The sequence below is a fragment of the Polypterus senegalus genome, chromosome 12 (assembly GCF_016835505.1).
Source record: "Polypterus senegalus isolate Bchr_013 chromosome 12, ASM1683550v1, whole genome shotgun sequence".
NCBI classification, from domain to species: Eukaryota; Metazoa; Chordata; class Cladistia; order Polypteriformes; family Polypteridae; genus Polypterus; species Polypterus senegalus.
In genome coordinates this window covers 20,362,654-20,383,975 of record NC_053165.1, presented here as the reverse complement: position 1 = coordinate 20,383,975, position 21,322 = coordinate 20,362,654, and the positions used below count along the sequence as shown (strand labels likewise).

The following is a 21,322-nucleotide window of genomic DNA, read 5'->3' as shown; positions in this document are numbered from 1 at the left end:
GGGGTCTTGCTGCATACAATAACACGGGCTAAGTTTGGGTTTTCTTGATCTGTTAGTATCCTGCGTCATCGACCATGAGTAATGCAGTACTCCAGATGAAATACTGGGGTCACAACTGGACCACCCTACTTACTCAAAATAATAAGGTGTGTCAAAAATAACAGGCACTCGTTGGCACAATAAGAAACAAAAACAATGTTCAGCCATTGGCTGCGGGTAAATGGCTCTAAAGAGCCGTCAGGCTTCAGGGCTAGAACTCCATCAGGTGGGTGACTCATCTTCCAAATGATCCGCCTCCTTCCAGGTGTGCCCTGCGTTTATAGCTCATGGACAGGAAGGGGCAGAGTCAGTTCCCCTCAGTTGGCATCTTCTCTGCACTGTGGGTGAAACAAGAGACAGAACAGTTAGCGATTGCACCCCCCGGTGTCCTAAGGTGGTATTAGCCAGGAAGGTGACCTACCGACAAGCATGCGTTACACCTTCTAGGTAGCCTGCAAGACACGGAAAGATTTCTGTTTTGTGCGCATATTGAAACCTTTTTGAAGCCCAAAGAACCAATTTCATGTGCAAAGAACCCTTCCCAGAATGAAATGGTTCTTTGTCAAGCAAACCACACCAGCCAGTAAAGTGCCTTTAAAGAACTAATATTTTTAAGAGTGTTAGATTGACCTGTCCTGCTCTCATCAAAATGGCAGAATACCTGGAGGAAATTCCAAGGTAGACTTCTTACAGGCAGAGAACGGACCAGGAGTCAAACCCGTGGTCCCCCAGAGCAGTGAGAGAAGAACACTGCCCTCTCTGCCAGATCTTTATCCACCATTCATCTAGACTGCTGCATCAGACAGAGCTTCCCTTCATTTACTTCACATACACAATCCTCTCAGACTGTCAAGCGACACTTCAGAACGTTGTCTTTTTCACCTAAAGGAAACCCAACTCATGTATGGTGTGAAAAGAATCGGAGTAGGCCGTGGTGTTATTATGGTGCATTATCGCATGAGTCTTATCTTAATTTGTCACGCGAGATAAGAACACCGAAGAGTGGATAATGCTAAATTAATCAGTTTTTAGTGTCAATCTCCATGGCCAATGTACTTAACACTTGATAACTCTAGATGTTTTATACATGAAGATGTAAACAATCCTTTGTTTTTCTTCTTCCCGTTTCACAGCACTGACATAAAAAACATGTTTCACCCTGTTTCTTCTCCACTTACTGCATACCTTTGTCAACTGAGAGTGTTTCAAAACAAACAAGAGGATTCATTATGTTCTGTCTCCAAGTAGACAGTATATACAAAGAGCTCCACTAATCACAAACAACTTTTGAACCCACCAAATGATAGATTAAAATGCCCGGCTTCAATTACAGCTCAATGCAAAACAGGCGCCACTTGGAGGTGGCAGGGGGAAAAGCATGTTGACTGTAAATTGCTTTGGAGAAAATTAAGAAAAATTGGCAATGGTCTGTAATGCTAAAGAGGAGTGGTGCTGCTGTACAAATGCGCTTTGAGAGAAAATGGTATTCCTCCAGTGATGGCTCCTGTCTTGCATTTAATATGCTGGGTTGGATTTTAGTGTTTTCCCAAACCCTATAGACTTGTAATAGTCTAATGCGAAAAAATTGATTTAAGTAGCGGGGCAGTGCATGGCTAACTCTTTTACAGTGTTGTTATTGAGCATAGATTAATTTGTTTAGCCCTTCTAGCCATTTATTGAATCCTTTTTACTAATCATAATGACCCTCACGTTATGGGGAGGAGGTTTGGAGTTATCCAGGAAACAATGTGCACAACAGGAAGAAGCCTGTACTGGACTGGGCGTCAGTCCTATACATAGCACTGCTCACTTTGAACAGTTGTACAGTCATCAATTAGTCTTTAAACCTTAACGTTCAAGTGAAACCTCTGGGTTAATATGACCAAGTCACTTTTCCTGCCAGTATCCCAGAATAAAAAGTATGGCAAAGATTCTATTTAGTTTTTAGAGTTTGCTGTCTCATTTGATTAGCATATTGGCAAAAATGAATGCATTTATTTGAAGTGTTAATAAATAGTAGTCAGTAATCAATCTTCGATTGCTATTGCTGCTGATTTTATGCACTTAACTGTAATTTCTGCCTTTATTCACCAGGCCTGTGAGCTCCAAGGTGGCAGACTCAATCCCCACCGTCGGCTCCCGAGTGGGTCACTTCATCTACCAAGTCTTGGCGCTCTGATTCTGCAAATGAACTACGCACTTGTGAGCCGTACGTCTTATGGGTAAAGGTGTTAAGCGTCTGCACTCCACCCTGTCTTAACTGTACATAATCTTGCAGTTTTTCGTATTAGCGTAGATAGGTAAGCTTCTAAGTCTTAAAGTACATACAGTACTTGTAATTTTTTCACACACTGTGGTGCTTTACTGCTCTTTTCTCCTATCATTTCAAATACTTCGAGTAAACGGGGCGTGTCCTCCCCCACGTGCAAAAAATTTGTGAATGAGATTGTGACGCGCCCTCATCAGGCCCCGCCCATTTCTAGTAGAGGAACTCCTGCGGGAAAAGTCCGCCCGATTCGAGGGAGGCAGAAAGGGAATACGATTTCCGAGACGGGCACAGCGGCGCTCTGCTCGCTCTTCTAGCCGGTAAGTTTAACTTCTCGTTTACTAGAACTTGTGCTTACAGCTTTTTAAAACAAAGTTTCTTTGCATGTTGTAAATATTTTGCAATCGTACCTTTTGTTGTCAATGACTTCTTTATGGAAATAAACATGATTTTAGGTAACCACTAGAAAATGTGTCCAATTAAATAGATTTTTTATGACTTCATAGTTATTCAGACTTTATTGGAAATCCTAACCAGTGAAGATGTTTATGTGTGTATTTAACGTAGATATTACACAAACCCAAGTATGTTAGGCAAACAATAATCTAAATGATAATGTAAACATATATTTAACCTATACAGTTAAAGAATATTTTACAAGTGTCACTGTTTTACTTTGTAAACACGTGATGAATCCTTTCGTGCTAGCAAACATCTGCAGGTTATTGTGGCTTTTTCAAAATTATGTTTACTTGTGAAAAGTACGGCATCAAATGCAAATACATACCAGCAGAATCAAATTCAATTATATAGAGCTAATGATTTACACTATTGGGAGTCCGAAGGCAGGTGACTTCCATAATTGGTTTACGTAATAATTAAAAGCACACATTTTTATTTTACAACTTTATTTTTCGACGTCTTCTTATTAAGATGTAAATCCTTTAATGTGTTTCATTTCGAACACCAGGAATTAAATAATGAATGGCAGTTTGGAACCTCGAATAATCGAACAATGATAATAGTCTTTCCGTTGGTCTCTTTTATAAGCCGTCGTCGCGGGAGCCTTTACACAGCAGCACTATCCGCAAGGCAGGAACCATCCCTAGACGAGAGTTGATATAGGACACATTTGCACGCTCATACACACACATATCTATACACGCTGGATCAACTTAGATTTACTGTAACAACAATCTAACAAGTTTGTTTTATATGTGTATATATGGTATGATGAACTGCTGCCTCATCCAGAACTGTACGTATTCGGTGAATTAGACTGAATTAGATTAATCGGGTATAAGAATGTTTTTCTGTCCACCCATTCATCCTCCAAATGTGTCGGGAAGCTGGAGCCTATCCCAACAAACGTCGTGCGCAAGGCAGGAACAATCACTGGACTGGGCGCAGTCCATCGAAGGGTGTTACAAATACAATTAATTGTTAACTTATCCAACATTGTTACACTACTACAAAAATAAAGCAAAATTAAGGCCTGGTCATTAAGGAATGCGATCATTAAAGATTAAATTGAAGCAAAAATCTGTAGGCACTAGGGGCCAGGGCAGAATCTGAGGATCACTCCACTACACTTGTTTGCTCACACACACGCACACACACGTATGTATGTATGTATGTATGTATGTATGTATGTATGTATGTATGTATGTATGTATGTATGTATGTATGTATATGTGTGCGTGTATGTGCGCATGGGTGTATGTATATGTGTGTGTTTATCTGTGTGTATATATACTGTATATTTGTTTGTTTATGTATTTGTGTATATATACTGTATACTGTATATGTGTATAATATCAAAATCTACACAGTCCTTTATATCATTAACATTTGGTTCAATGTGATAAAAGCTTTAAAATAAATAATTCTTGTTGCAAGTGATAGAAATTCACGCGAGAAGAAGACGACTTTTTTTCTGGAAAAACATTGGAAAATCTTAAACAGAGCAGAATGTAAGCCAGGTATCCAGTACTTGTTTTTTCCATGCGAATTGTACCATGAAGGCAACCGAGTAGCGAGATCGGGTTTTTGTGCCAGTTCTGATTGCTAAAGAAGGCTCAATTTTAAGACCAAGAATTTTGTCATCATAATCACATTTTACGCATCCCTCCCCACTGTAATTTCCTTTAAGCACCAGAACAGCTGGCCAGGTTTAGAGACGCTTTCGAGAGGTCCGTCCTGCAGTTTACGGTGCAGAAACGCCCCGTCTGCTACTGTAATTAAAATGTCACACTGAACGCTGAAGAAACAACCTACTACACTCAGCACTGCTCCTTACAGAAGCTCGTAATCAGATTAGTGACAGTGGAGTGCCGACCGCTGGTGTTCACTCTCTGGGATTCCGATATACAAATTCTGAGAAGGAAAGCATAGTTTTACATTAATGATCGCGTGCACTGTACCCAAGCAGCTCTTCTGTTACTGAGTTGTTGATTGATTTACTCTGTGTGCGTTTCTGGCTAAAATAGAAGCATTGTTGTTGCTAAGACAATGAAAAGCGTGGGAAAAATCTTAAGAGTGTAAAATTAAGGAACTGCGTGCTTGTAAACAACTGCTGGACCTCCTACATGTATAAGACGTTCTAAACTGATCTGAAACTGACATGTATAGCTGAAGCGTACGACACTACTGTGACGACTTGCTTTAACAAAGAAACAATCTCGAAATGTATAGGTATTATTTTAATAGCTATAGTATTGCTTTCCTATGTTAATTTTGCCTTCACCGTTAAATATACGTTACTATCAATGTATAATATGCCCGGGTTTGATTGCCGACTAAGGAATCTTCATTCTGAATCGTCAGCGCACATTTAAACGTCCGAGTTGCAGGTGTAGTCTCCGAGCGGCGCGGCTGACGGCTACTGCGCGTGCTCACATCGCAATTACGTCACGCTTTGGGGAACATATAGTCGCGCTGCTGGAGTCTTTGACGGTATCATCTGTCCGCAGAGCCGCAATTCAATAACCTCCGAGCACTTTTAGAAAGGATGTTAAGGTTAGGGAGGGCTTTAACAGTTTAACTATTGTACTACAAACCGGCAAGATACAGTATACCCATCAAATTATACTAAAATCCGACAAAGCGGGGCGACGCCTTGATAAGGTGTCCATTGTGATGAGCTGATGCCCAGTCTAGAACTAATTTCTAGCTGGAGCCGATTCGTGGAAGGTACAGAATGTAGCAGGAAAAAGGTCATCTACTAAGCATTACTTTAAAAAAAAAAATTGCACGGGTTTTGAATGATGATTAAAAGCTAATACTGTACTTGTCGGGCTCCACTGCAGCGCAGTGGTTAATACTGCTTCATGGATGAGTATCCCTGGGGTCAAATCTATGATTTGTAGTCTAGTCCAAATGTTGTCAACGTATGGTCTCCCCATGTTTGTTTATTTGTTTTCCTCCTACATCAAGAAAGATGTGATAAACTGACACCCTGCCATGCTTAATACAATGCATTCGGGTACTGTCTACTGAACCCTGTGACCCCGAATTTAAATTTCGGGCTTGCGAATGTTATAATTTATATTTTGTAAGGGATAATATTATACAACGTGGCTTCAACTTGAAGTGCATTCTTAAAAATAACGGTGCCAAGACGGCCCTTCTAAATGATGCAAGTGGGAGTAATTTTTTGGTTCCTAGAAGCAACATCTCCAGGATGGTTTCAGAAAGCATTTTATTATTTATTTACAGCGATAACAGGTTCCATAAATAACCACGAACAGAAGATAGCATATTTGCAAAATGCCACTGGGATCCTGATTTTAAGACCCCTGCCGCATACAATAACTCAGGCTAAGTTAAGAGATCTGTCAGTACACTGCTATAGGTAACCCAAGAAAGCCCAAAGAACCGATCTTGTAAGTAAGAACAATCCCCAGAATGAAACTGTTCTTTGTCAAGCGATGGATCTATACGAGGAACTACACAATCTAGTAAAGTACAATTTTAAAGCAATTATTTTATGAGCGCGACTCCTCCGGCTTTCAGTCCAAGAACTCTCGCAGGTGTGAGGTCGCAGCTAACCACTGCGCCACCCTCCAGCCCACAGTCACACTTTTCTTTTATGATTGATCCTGACGGCTTTTGCAGCTACATGTAAGGATTCAAAGCTTTCATACTTTTTTCACATTCATTTTTAATTTCAGTACCCATATCTGCTTTTTTAACGTATAGATTATAAAATGTGGAAACTACACGCACGTCATTCTTTATTTATAAAGCAATATTTAAATAATGACTTGCATATTAACTTTAATTGAACAAGCCTGGACCATGAGATTAAAAAGAACGCCATTCAACATTTTTAGATTTAAAGTGTTAATTTAGCTATTATAAACCCATTGTTACAAATGCCTTTTGCCTGACCATCTTTCAAATTTATTCCAAAAAAAAAGGCAAATCAGATAAAGTTCCACTCAAAGCAAAAAATAAAATCAAAGACATGTACCGGCTAAGAGCCAGAATGAGGATCAAGAAGTCACAGAGAAACAAATCAAGCCTTCTAAGTTGATGGCGTTTTTCATTTTTATTTATTGAGACCAGATGTGGCTGACATCAGAAGTCAGCGGCGCAACTTAATAATATGGGAGAGGAAATTAATTAGCGAAATATTTATTGACAAATAACTTTCTACATTCTTTCTTGGTGTTGTCACAAATGTAAACAGGAACATGCCACAAATATGTCACGGTTAATCCAGTTGTGTCACCTTTTAAAATATAGTTTCTTAACCTCACGGATGGTTTTGAAAACATCAAGCAGTCCAAAGTTCATTCTGAACATTTTAATTGGATCAGAAACAGAGGGCTGCGCTATCTAGCAATCACTCTGTGAGACGCTTGTGTCATTTTCCTTTCATTTGTATCCAAGAAATTGTCATGTATTTTTTTAAAATTTAGTTTTAATTTGAAATCATTTTCTTTAGTTTTTAATATCGAGTATGTGTGTAATAGTTCCTTACACCACACTATGAGATCACACAGAAAATGTTTTTTTTTTAATTCAAGTCATCCATTCATTTGCCTACAGGGTCATAAAAAAGCCCAGATTTCAAAGCTGAATAGATTAGTAGACTGAAAAAAGTATAACCTCCATTCAACTTAAAATAATTAAGGTAATGATTCACACTTAATATTTTCAATCTGAATCAATATAATTCTTTTTAGCTTATAGATCCCATAATTTTTAAGTTGAGGCAAATCATTTAGAGTGATTGGGTGCAATTCACTTATTTTATACTGAAGTAAATCTATTTTTTAAATTGTTACAATTTAAAATGGTTTATTGGTCGTAACCTGTTTTTATGCTATTAGAAATATTAAGAACATAACACATTTCAATGCTGTACTTTTTACGATTAATTAAAAATCTAGTGCAAATACTTAAGTATTTTGTAGTGTAAATCTTAAATGTATAGCAAAAAATGATTAAACATTTCTACAGCTTTCTTGAAAATATGTTTTATTACAAGTTCTTATACTTAAAATTAACAGTTGAGAAACAGGGTTACTTACCAGAAATCCTCCGTTATAAAAGTCTGCTGTGTTCTTCTTTTTTGGCAGTTGGAAAGCCATCACACTAGAAAGTTTGACCGGAAGAATATACAAACGGCCCCTCAAACACAGCACACGAACAACCTCAAATATTAAGTTAAATGAAATAGGATTTTTACGTTTATTCCCTCCACCATAACTTACTTTGGTACAAACACATTTTTTCACTTTGATTGAGATCTGAAACCAAATATTTCAAGCTACGACACTAAATGACTAATCTTAAGTTGCTTGAAAGAGAAAATTTACGTTGAATGAACAACATCAATGTTATGCTTTTTTCAGTGTAGGCTGGCACCATGTTTAACACTTGCAGCTTTCTCATATCTCATCCGAGCAGATTGAAATTCCAGTCTGGTTTCTGTTTTTGTGGAGCTTTCATGTTCTCCCTGTGTAGGTGTATGTGAAGTTTATCTCAGCATTCATTTTGCTCATACATGGACAGGCTGGAGTGTAAATTTGCTTTGTGAGGATCTTGTGTCTGATATGAAGAGGTTCCTGCTTCTTCCTTGCATCCAGTGTTTCCATGACCATCTCCATCTCTGTGTGATCCTCTGAGGTCAAACAGGCTCTCAGGTTGACAACAGAGCAGCGGCAGTATAGCAGAGGCATATATTTATATATATATATATATATATATATATTTTGTTTTATTTTGTTTATTAGGGATGGATAAGTTTTCATAGTTTTTGAATGGTTCTGATTTATTTTGTGAATTTTTTTATTTAGTTTTTATTATTATTTAACCCTTGCATGACCAGGGCGGGATTAACCATTATGCAAAAAAAGCACATACTTGGGGCATCAAGGGGAGGAGGGCACCACTGGATATACCATATGGTGCAGCTGAACCAGGTTCCACAAAAAGGGGCTCCAACATTAAATAAAAAAATTAAAAAAAGACATACATATACTGTATATACAAAAATAATATTAATAAAATAGTAATAAAAGTTTAGAAGGGGTGGCACGGTGGCGCAGTGGTAGCGCTGCTGCCTCGCAGTTAGGAGACCCAGGTTCGCTTCCCGGGTCCTCCCTGCGTGGAGTTTGCATGTTCTCCCGTGTCTGCGTGGGTTTCCTCCGGGCGCTCCGGTTTCCTCCCACAATCCAAAGACATGCAGGTTAGGTGGACTGGCGATTCTAAATTGGCCCTAGTGTGTGCTTGGTGTGTGGGTGTGTTTGTGTGTGTCCTGTGGTGGGTTGGCACCCTGCCCAGGATTGGTTCCTGCCTTGTGCCCTGTGTTGGCTGGGATTGGCTCCAGCAGACCCCCGTGACCCTGAATTCAGATTCAGCGGGTTAGAAAATGGATGGATGGGCATACATATACTGTATATACAAAAATAATATTAATAAAATAGTAATAAAAGTTTAGAAGGGGCGGCACGGTGGCGCAGTGGTAGCGCTGCTGCCTCGCAGTTAGGAGACCCAGGTTCACGTGGAGTTTGTGGAGTTTCCTGCGTGGAGTTTGCATGTTCTCCCCGTGTCTGTGTGGGTTTACTCCCACAATCCAAAGACATGCAGGTTAGGTGGATTGGTGATTCTAGAATTGGCCCTAGTGTGTGCTTGGTGTGTTTGTGTGTGTCCTGCGGTGGGTTGGCACCCTGCCCAGGATTGGTTCCTGCCTTGTGCCCTGTGTTGGCTGGGATTGGCTCCGGCAGACCCCCGTGACCCTATTCGGATTCAGCGGGTTAGACAATGGATGGATGGAAGTTTAGAATCTGGTAACTGCCGCACAGCCCACTGAGGCCCATATGATCATTCGTGTTTTGGTCATGTCGGTTGTCCCAATTGAGTGAGTGCAGGTCATATGGGGTGTTGGGGGGCACCAAAAACTTTTAAGTGCGTAGAGCCTCTAAAAGTCTTAATCTAGCCCAGGGTACAACAAACATGTTGTACTGACTGCTAAAAGGGTCCTCAGCTCAAAAAATAAAAAGTGAGCCTCAGGAAAGAGAATGGAATCAAAGAGCGAAGCAATGGTCACAAGCAAAAATCAAGAGAAACAGAGGGAAAACCAAATTGTACACCAAAGATTGAAGTTGAAAAGCATAGCTTAGATTCAAATAACAATAAAATAAATTAGAAACTCTAATCAAGTATGTTGGGTGCAGTTCAAATGGAGAAAGAGAAGTAATTCCACATCTTTTGAGCAAGAACTGAGAAACATTGGCAATGTGATGATGCAGGTCCTGCTCCACGCTACCTCTTCCAAATTTGGGAGCCCTCGAACCCAACACCATCGGTATTGTAACCGGATGAGCTGTGCAAGAAGGACAAATCAAACTGAGCAAGAGCATGGTGTAAAGGTGCAAAAGTACTTTTATATATAAAAAAAAAAAGACAAATGCTCAAACAGTGTCCAAAGTACAGTGCTTCAGAAATGTCCACAATAAATAATCCATAAAAACAGGGTGAATAAATCCAAACAGGGTAAAAGAATCCAAATAAGTAAATCCACTAATCAAAATGACATAGTATGTAATTTGCTAGGCCTGGTCCAATCTTGGATACTAGTGATTTTTTTTGAAGTGACCTTCATATCGGTGCACCAATAACAACAACAACATTTATTTATATGGCACATTTTCATATAAGAAAAAAATGTAGCTCAAAGTGCTTTACAAAATGAAGAATAGAAAAATAGAAGACACAATAAAAAATAAAAATAAGTCAACATTAATTAACATAGAATAAGTAAGGTCCGATGGCCAGGGTGGACAGAAAAAACAAAAAAACTCCAGACGGCTGGAGAAAAAAAAAAAAATCTGCAGGGAGTCCAGACCACGAGACCACCCAGTCCCCTCTGGGCAATCTACCTAACATAAATGAAACAGTCCTCTTTGGATTTAGGGTTCTCACGGAAAGACCTGATGATGATGATCACGTAGACTTCTGGCTTTCAGTCCATCAATGTTGGAGCATCATGATGCTTTTCAATGACATCACAAAACAAAATGACACCTGGGAAAGATGGATAAAATGAATTGACTTCTAAACTGAGGTTGTAAATAATATTCTGGTTACAGAATTGGATTCTTTGGCTGTTGAAACCCTGAAATGACACAAAGATGATTTTTCTAACGTCAGGGAAACCTGAGAAAAATGAATTAGAAACTCTAATCATAACGTGTATCACGTGACCAACATTGTCACATTTGTGATGGCTCCCGGGATTTTAGCATACATATGGCGGTGTTTCTGTTAGACATTATTAACCAGTCTTTAGAGACGGTTACATTCTCAAATAAGTTGGCTTAATGTTTCATTTGGTTTCGTTAGTTTATACAGATAGTGCTTGTTTGTGATTGTGGCTTTGTTAAAGATCAGAAAATATTGTTATGAGTAATTAGTGCAGAAAGCCACGGAATTCCACAGTTTTTCTTGCAACTAGTTTTCCTTGCACATGAGCAAAGTCAGGCTGATGTCACATTATGTGATTTCTCGTCATTAGGTATGTCAGACATGCTGATCTTGTCACTAGTTTACACAATGTGACATGCTAGGTGTGTCAAATTTAGTGACTACTTGATGATTTCCCATCACAGTTGTGCTTGCTAATAACTTTCTGTCTGATGGAGTGGGTGCTGTTCAAAAGCTTAATGGGTATGGCAAGTTCAGCCATTCCCCATTCTGTTATGGTATGGGAAACACAAGACATCAGACAGACAAACCTCTGTTCTGTTTGTCAGGGTCCTGGGCCGTCTTAACAGCATCATGTGCCCCTGGGTAACGTAGTGTGTTTTGATAGCAAAGCAGGAACCTATAGGTATCAGAAACCTTGTGGGCCACCCGGTCCGTGCCCATGTGTTAAGATGGCCCAAAACACCCATGTTCCTTATTCCTCATCACTGTCTTATATGCGTTGTACTTCTGGATGAGCATTCATTAGTTGTCAGCTCTCGTATGCAGACATAGAGCCCACCTCTATCTCTAGGGAGCGAATTGCGGATTACTTGCAGTGATTCACGCAAGTATGTTGGGTACAGTTCAAATGGAGAAAGAGAAATAATTCCACATCTTTTGAGGAAGAACTGAGAAACATTGGCAATGTGATGATGCAGGTCCTGCTCCACGCTCCCTCTTTCCAAATTTGGGAGCCCTCGAACCCAACACTGTCGGTAATGTAGCCAGATGAGCTGTGCATGGAAGACAAATCAAACTGAGCAAGGGGATGGTGTAAAGGTGCAAAAGTGCTTTTATAAAAAAGACAAATACTCAAACAGTGTCCAAAGTACAGTGCTTCAGAAATGTCCACAATAAATAATTAATAAAAACAGGGTGAATAATAGTGGAGGTTAAAATAATCCAAATAAATCCATTTAAATGAGGTTAAAAACAATGGCTAGAAGCAGTTCCCTTTAAAAGCCTGATGCTTTCTTTTTTTAGCTGCTTCTCCCATACAGGCCCTCTAACAGGAGAATCGCCCTACCTGTAGGTGCAGATGCCTTCTACACTTGTCTGGTAGCCTCCCTACCTCTGGATCTGTACAACTCCCACTAGACAGAGACTCGGGTTCCCCAACGGCCAGGTCGCTCACGCTGGGGTTTCAACCTCTCAAGCCTCCAACTTCCGCTGCGTTCCACGGCAATCCGTCCTTAATCCCTGTCACTCCTACTCCTCTTAAGCACTCAGCAGGAACGACCGCTTCTTTCGGCCCAGAGTGTCGGCTAAACATTCCTTCTGGGCTCTCATATCAGCATCCATTAGTGAGCCCGCTCACTCACAACTTCCTGCCTTCTCTCCTTCTTAACCTCCGTCCATATTTTCTGTCTTTTTCTCCCACTTTGCACTCGCGCTTCTCCTATTTATAATGGGGATGTGGCACAGGTGTGGCGATTAGCAGCTCCCGGCATCAATTACGGACACAGGCGATCCAACACCTGTGCACGTCAGTGCAGAAACGCCCACGCCTGTATCACGCCCGGGAACCGGTCCAGCCACACTACCACACCCCCTCCTTAAACCGCAAGTACGGCGATTATTTATTTAAAAAACTGGCCATCCATTTCGAACCACAGACCCGCTATATCACAGTCCAGCCGTGGCATGTCTTATGTAAAGCACTTTGAGCTACTGTTTGTATGAAAATGTGCTATATAAGTAAATGTTGTTGTTGTTGAAGAGGAGAGATGGTCAGACAGACAGGCTGGCCGTCACAGGAGCTCACCGACCCCTGCCTCTTACTCGCTAAGGTTATATAAATGAAGGCTACAACTGAAAATCAATGAAAGTCATCGATTGTGACTTTAAAAACTAAAGCCTATCATGCCAAGCCAGTAATCGTCTTGTAACGGTCAGAAGCCGCTAAGATTCACACCGTCGAGAAAGACGGTGATTTATTTATTTTATATGAGGATTACCAGGGACAACCCCAGCCTTGGCACGACCCCCACACACACACACTACAGAGACAAAGAAAACGCACTGGGAACTTAAACGACAAAAAAGTATAATGAAATTAAATTACTAAATGAAAACAATAATACCACCCCTGATCCCTTCGGCGATATTACAATTAACAGATAAACATGACAAACACGCAGTAAAGTCCATGTATGAAATAATAGCGGTGAAGTTATGTCCAGTGATTTGAATGAAGCGAGGGAAATGGAAAAACACAGTCCTACCGGTAGTTGCTGAAGTAAGTTGACAGATGAATGGTTCAGGAGCGCTCCTTCTTCCGTGAAGACCAAATAATCCAGACAACGTCCTCAGTAACAGTAAACAGGTAGACGAATGATTCCAGACCCCAACAAACAACACAATCCAGGACACGAAGATGTAAAGCAGGAAAACGACAGGCAGTTCCACAGATAAATACAAGCACAAAACGACCAAAACAAAACTTTTCTCCCCTCTTCGTCCCCTGCCCTCCTTTTGAACCCCTCTGGCCACCTTTGCCCCCAACAGCCCTGCAAGGACTGCTGGGAGATGCAGTTCTAACCAATGGTAGCACTGCTACAGTCTAACCAAAAACCATCAAGTGTATGACAGAGCCTGCAGGGCATCAGTAATTTTGGGAGATATTGGTGGATAAAACTCACAACACGTATGAGCAAAGACAGACAGACCTCTTAGTAGATAAACGGTCGTTGATTAAGTCAACTGCATGATATTCCATTGAAGTCTGAGCTACCACAGCCCATGAAGGTAAACCAAGCATCTAAATCTCGTTAGTGTAAGGACGAATATTACGATGCCAGAGAATCGCAAGGCAACCTCTAATGGCTGATGCTACATCTAGCTTAAGTTATACAGTAAATAAGAACATATGCCACAGAGAGGAGGAATACGTACTTATCTACTGTATACTTTGGACAGTACTGTGCATGACCTTAGCTTTACTGGAGATGGTGACAATTTTAGGTTAAATCTGTCATTGAATGATTTTTGTTATACTTTGTGACTGATTGTTGAGATGCTATTGTCAACTGGAAAAAAATGGCATTTGTGATGTATTATTCAATTGTAACTGCTTCACAGAAAAGAATTTAGATGATCTGATGGAGGAGCTGAACTTGTGAACACCATTAATAGTATTATTTAGCAAACATCTTTATCCAGGGTGATTTACAAAGCAAGCTATAATACAAGAATGAAAGTGCAAGCATCAAAGCAACAGAGAATAAGATCAAAAAGCGAGCACAAGCGAGCAGATCTACTACATCATTATACCAGCAACTGGACTAAAACAAAAAGACAGAAATCAGCATCCTAAACTCTTTGTCAGTACATGAGCAGCTCTCCTGTAGGACAGAAACTAAGCAGATCATAAATATTTAATGGAAAGGTGTGTTTTCAAAAGACACCCAAATACAAGTAAAGTGGGTGCAGTGTGAATAGATAAGGGGAGATCATTCCACATCTTAGGAACAAGAAATAGAGAAACATTGTCCAGTCTTGGCACGTCTGGTAAGAGGAGAGACGATCCGCAGACAGGCAGACAGACTAGTGTGATATGTTCTTCCTGTCAGCCCGTGATTTTTCCATCGTTGGTCTACAATTCATGCTTTTAGTTTAAATTGTGTCAGTCTGGGAAAGTGTGGGTGTCCTCTGGGGTCCCCCTTCTTTGCCTGTTTTTTTGTTTGCTGGAAAATCCTTTTGGAACCCTGGAAATGAGCAAAGGGATGAATACAAGTAAAGTGTAATTACAGGATTGGAGTTGGAAGTTTAAAAAGCTGTCAAAAAGAGGAATGATGGCAATTATAACCCAATAACAATAACAGTCAGACGTGATTTTGATTATTTGAAGTATAATACTAATGTAAAGTAACCCGTTTTCTGACCTTTAATGTATATAGAAATTCAGAAAGTCAAATTGAAGACCAAATTTGCTGTTGAGGATATGACCTGTGCATGCAAGTGAGCTATGATGGGGGGATACAAGAGCTTAAAATTGAAATAAACTGACAAAAACCAGAATCCTAAAATAAAGTGCACATAAGATATGAGAAAATGAGGATCTGAGGGCTACTAAGATAGGGTCAGTGAGAAGTTCACTGGAGGAACAGCCAGGAAGAGGCAGGGCACTTCAGAAACGCTCTGGAGGACAGCTGATAAAGCAAGGTAAACAAGCACATCCTCAACTCTGGACAGGCCCTAACCTCCCGGAGCACAACATTCAAATGCTAAATTTATTATTCATTAGCCTGCCCGCTGTTTTCAGTTGCGCCCAAGACTCGTTCTTACAGGAAGTGACATTTCTTAAAGACCAGGGCTGAGTTTAGCCATCTGTTTTCCCACCCTGTCTCCTTGTGTTCTGTCCAGTAGACCATGCTGCTTTTTTGCAAAGGGTTCCAATGTTCAGTTTAGAATAGCAGGGTTTTCAATTCAGCCACCAACACTGAATTACTGTGTGACTCCATGAAGATTATTTAATGTGCTGGTGCTGCAGTTCTATAAATACGCACAGTATAGGCAACTGGAAAAAAAATACAGATAACGAAGATGCAATATTTATGTAAATACCAGTAACGGCACACTGCACAATAACATGCAGGGAATACACTTGACTTGAGAATTCCTAGTTTTCAGACTCTTTCGCTGTACGTTTAGCATTCATTTGCTCAGAAGTTGATGTGCTTGCTGCTTCTTGAGCAGCTCATCTTTTCTCCACCCTAGTGGCCCGCTTCTTCTCTTCTTCCGTCAGCATCTTTTCGCATTAAACTGACTAAGTCTGTGTTTGTGTTGCAATTACTTTTTCTTTACGTTTTCTTTAATTTTTCACTTAAGCTGGCATTTAAGTCTTCAATCTGCCTCAAGAATGATTTAAGATATGAAGAGGTAGGGGAAGTGACAGTGAAGGTGGTACAACAACAACAACATTTATTTCTATAGCACATTTTCATACAAACAGTAGCTCAAAGTGCTTTACATAATAAAGAATAGAAAAATAAAAGACACAATAAGAAAACAAAATAAGTCAACATTAATTAACATCGAATAAGAGTAAGGTTCAATGGCCAGGGGGGACAGAAAAAACAAAAAAAACTCCAGACGGCTGGAGAAAAAATAAAATCTGTAGGGATTCCAGACCATGAGACCGCCCAGTCCCCTCTGGGTAGGGTTGAGAACGGCGCAACATGGCCGCCCTGTAGTACGCTGCCGAGAGTTGATTCTACAATAAAATAAAATAAAAATAAAAAGAGGAATAACCTTAGAGGTCAATCGCCACCTCAAAAGCGGATAGTAGACGTCACGTAGTACATGTGTACCAAATTTCAGGTCAATAAGTCAAATGGTTTGCGAGCTACAGGTGATTTAAAATCCTGGACAGACAAACGGACAGCCTGGGTAGCGTATTATACAGGGTGGTCCAGATCTAATTATGCAGATCCAGATTGTCTAGATGAAATTGATTTATGCAGGGATGATTCCAGTTTGCCGTGAAGACAATTCTTCATGTCGTCAGTTCGCACACTTCTCGATGGTCCAGGATTTTTCGGGTGATTTTCTATGTAATAAACTTAATAAGTTAGAGCGTAATGAAAATTGCATGATTAGATCTGGACCACCCTATATTTAAAAATAGCATATATACATGAATACAGTCTGCCCAGTTTCAAAACTGCTTAATTCAGTGTCAGAGTCAGAGGTGCAGGGCAGGAAGCAACTCTGGACTGGGCGATAATCAACTGTGGGCGGCAAGGCTGGATCTGCTGTACCCTTATATGTGGTAGTTCTGTATTTAGTGAGTGGTGTCATCTGTCCACCCATTTTGCCTTGAGAGTTGACGCTCTGCTCTGTCACTGCACTTGCTGTGTATCGCTTTGCTTTGTACTGTTGCTTTGTATTTCTGAAGTGGCCATGATACAATGGTCGGCATCCAGCTCTGTGAAAAGCATTACATGTGGTCTGTTTTGTGTATTGTATTTACTCTACTTTGACACCCATTGCATGTCTAACCTACCTGGAAGGGGGTTTCTCTCAGAACTGCCCTTCCTAAGACTTTTTTTTTTTTCTCCTGGAAATGTTTTAGATTTAAAGTGTGGCTCTGAGGATAAGAATCTTCGAATCCTATAAACGCCAGAAGTGATTTCAGTCCATTGGGCCCATGAGCAAGGCCCTTAAACTGCAGTTGCTCCATCCTGGGTATGTCGTTAAGCTCCATCCAGCCCTGCATGTAGGCCCTCCAACTTGAAGGAGGAAATTTGGTGTTGGTGGCAGGATTGGCACTCCAGCCACCCTAAAAAACCTCACCCTGTGCCGGTGTGGTGCTGAGGTATCACCCGTTTCACTCAGGTCCCAATTCTGGTGGTTGGACGTATGGTGGGTGTGGCAACGCGCTATTAGCCCCCAGCCTCTCTTTCTCTTTTTACTGATCATCTTGTTTTAAAATTGTTTGAGGGGTTAAACGCACTTCATTTTTAAGTACTAACATTTTAATTAGGAATTCTTTTTTTGAACCTTTATAGGCATCTATCTGCTGGCTAATATGTTTGAAATGGCACAAGGCTCTGTGGTGGGCTGCCGCCCTGCCTGTGTTGGCTGGGATTGGCTCCAGCAATGAAACCATAGGCCATGCCGTCTAATAATGGTGGAGATAGAGAGCTATAAAATGTAATTAACAGAAAAATGAATGATAAATTTGATTTAAAGTATGTTGTATTCAGCCTTGTTTAGGTTAGATTTTATATAAAGAAAATTTAGACAGTTATATTTATACAGTATGGACACTAGAGGTGCTGTTACCCCATGAAACCCTCCAGACAGATGTCCAAGACACACTTGTAAAAAGCACCAAGAATAATTTTAATAATTTTCTTAAATAAAGTGCACAAAACACCGCAAACTCCACAATTCTCCAATCAATAATAATAATAAACAATAATCAATATCCTCCTCTCCACCCAGCAGCTCCGTCACTCTACCACCCAACTCCGGCTCTCCCTGCTGGGTTTTGACCAGTCCTTTAAATAGTCCATGACCTGGAAGTATTCCTTCTCTGGGTCAAAGCCACATCATCCTTTCTTATATAGCCCGGATGTACTGCGGACTTCCGTCCTTGTGACTCCAAAGTACTTCCGGGTTGTCGTAATAGTAGGAGTCCCCAGGTTCTTTGTGAGCTCCCCCTGGCAGCACCCATGGCACGCAACAGGGCTGAGGAAACAGACTCCAACATCCCAGGTTGCTTTGAGGGAATCCGGGGAACCATTGCCGTCCAGGGGAGTTGCCACCTAGTGTACCAGGGGATGCAGTGCCCTGAAAAGCCTGCTCTTCTTCCTTCTTTCTGTTGAGGGACCTCCCGGCCAGACTGAAATGCTGGCCGTCCATCAAAACAGTGTGGAGCCATTTTTAACCCCCACTAATGTGTAGCACCCACTTGGAAGGTGTGATGGCAGCCATTCTTGCACCAGTATGCTCACCACACATTAGCTATTAGGTAGTGAAGGGGCCAGTTAGAGACAGGGGATGATTAGGGAGTCAAAAGGGGACTAGGCTGTGATAGACAATTTAGCCAGGAGATTTGGGTACACAGAACACCTTTCACAAAAGCCAATTTTTTTTATTAAATTTGCCATCGTCACTAAGGTACTCCTAGATTACCAGATAAAAAACTAGCAAGCAAACAAGGAAAAGAGTAGCGTTCTGTTTATACGATCAATATAATATTCACTTTTCTGAATTGGAAATACGGCTTTCTTAATTTTGTTAACGATATTTTCATTCAAAACAAAGCACATGGAATTATCAAAAGGAAGACAAGGTACAGACAAATAAAAGGGAAAACAAAACCGTGTTGCCTCATTGGGCCTTTCTTCATGGGATTTGGGCCCTGTGTGTATTTAATGGGGTAGGTAGGGTTTGCCCTTTTGCTTACCTCACAAGACTTCACAAATTCCCTTTCACTTTCTTGACTGGTCTCTTTTTTTCCACCAGTGAGCCCATGGCCAGCTCACTCCAGCACCACAATTTAGACTCTGTCGAGGGACTGTAGCCTTTAACCCTCATCCTAGGAGTTACTTACAAGGTAGTTCTCCACAATCACTTTCATGTTCATTTACATTTACTTATCTTGGCTGACACCTTTATCCAAAGCTATACATGATACAATTGGTGCACAGGCAGGTCAGGTGACTTGCTTAGGGTCACGCAATGTTAGTAATGTGATTTGAACCCACACCCTCAGGGTTTGAAGTCAAAGGCCTTATCCCTATAGTGCTGAGCCCCAATACAGAGTCAGAGTTGGTGGTCCTATCATTTACCTGAATCCATGACTCCAGTTCCATGTGTCGACCTACTGCTTCCCCTCAACTGTATTGGGTTACCTTCCTAGCCTCTTTCCTGTATTGGAGCCCACAGAGATAATGTCTTCTGGGATACCTAGACACACTATGGTCCTCCTTTCTGGCACAACAACCCGAGTCATCACTGGCAGCACATAATCCCCTTGCCATAGTCAAGTCTCTGCCAGGCCCTGTTCTTAAATGATGTCTGGCAACCCCTTAACCTCTGGACACCTTATCAGGCAGTGCTCTCCATGTTTCACCAAAGCCATTCCTATTTATTCAGCAGCAGTAGTGCATTGTTCAGAATAATCCCATTACAGTTTTAAGCAGTAGTTGACAAATATTAAAAAGAAGAAAGCAATTATTAAGCCTGGGCATACCGATAAACTCCAGGTTTGTGTCGGGTTTTCAGCCGTGCTCATTGCTCACCCTGAACATTACCCAACAAGGTCTTTGCTATCACTTTATTTTTATCCGATGCACATCCTGCATTATGGCTAGGAAAGGTTTACAGTTTCACTGTGGGCGTTATAGGGTGTTGTACCGCGTCAGCCATTATGGATGTAATAAGTCAAGCAAAATGACATCTTTGATTGGCTAACTACAAAGATGACAATAATGCAAGCTTTCGAGGCAACTTAGGCCCCTTCTTCAGGCAAGAAGTACTATGGGAGTTAAGAATACGTTTTTTCAGCCCCTTTGCCATCATCTCTGTGTTAGAGAGAAGTACTATGGGGGGCTTATACTGTGCGTTGCCAGCAGGTTTACATCCACAAGTAAAATTAATCATTTGAGTTATGATTATTTGCGCTATTGCAAAGTATTTTGAAAGTTCCCAACCGTTATTTCCTGAAATATACACAAGTACATACAATATGTTGAGATATATATAGGCAGGGAGAACACACAGAACAGAGATTGAATATGGTTTATTTTTTATCCTTTTGTTCCAAGAGAGCAGACAAATGCTTCATCGCTTGAATAAACTCTCTTTAGCCATTGCAGTGCCTCTCGCTGTACAGTCGGAGAGAAGTGAAGGTCGCAGTTCAAACCACTTTATATTTTGAGGAAAAATTGAAGGAAGGAGTTCAGATTTGTTTATTTTAAACCACAGGCCAAGCACACGAGCTCCCCAGAGAGCCATCTCCGGCTGCTTTCCATTTTCCTCCAGTTTGCATTTAATTAATTAAGGACAACTGATGGCATCTTTCGATTTTCATGTTTGTCACATTTTGAGGGGAAACTCTTCGATTCCAAATTTCATTTTGCAATTCATCAAATAAATTGCCATGAACTTTTATTTTGGTTCATGCTGGCTTATGAAGTATAAGTAACAGTTTTGTTTGAGTAAGATGTTGTTTTTCAAAGTTTCAGAATATTTACTGGCATTTATCATTTCCCACAGGACAAAATGGGGAGACCAAAGAGTGTATAAGTGAATATTGTAGGCGGAAAGTTGATTATGATTGGAAAGTAATCTACAAATTTGAATTTAATATTGTAATTCATGAACCCACTAGGAGTTATGTTATACTTAGGGTTATAGCACCATTACATTAAATTTAAGTATTTTGTCCCAGCTGTTAATGGCACATTAGAATTATCAAGTAATGCCCGACAATTTTAAAATGTGCAGTATCTTGCCTAGTAGATCTGTCTGTATTCTCACCCCTGAAATAAAAATGTTATCACTATGCAAGAAAATACCTTA

General features: G+C 40.5%; 1 protein-coding gene across 1 annotated transcript in view; it reads left to right on the top strand.

Annotated features, from left to right (window-relative positions):
• Nucleotides 1-2,545: 2,545 nt before the first annotated feature.
• si:dkey-49n23.1 (semaphorin-3D) overlaps nucleotides 2,546-21,322 on the top strand; it is a 297,367-nt gene continuing 278,590 nt past the window's right edge. Inside the window, exon 1 of the mRNA XM_039773289.1 lies at nucleotides 2,546-2,625. The gene's annotated coding sequence lies outside the window, so the exon portion shown is untranslated. The remainder of the gene's footprint in view (nucleotides 2,626-21,322) is intronic.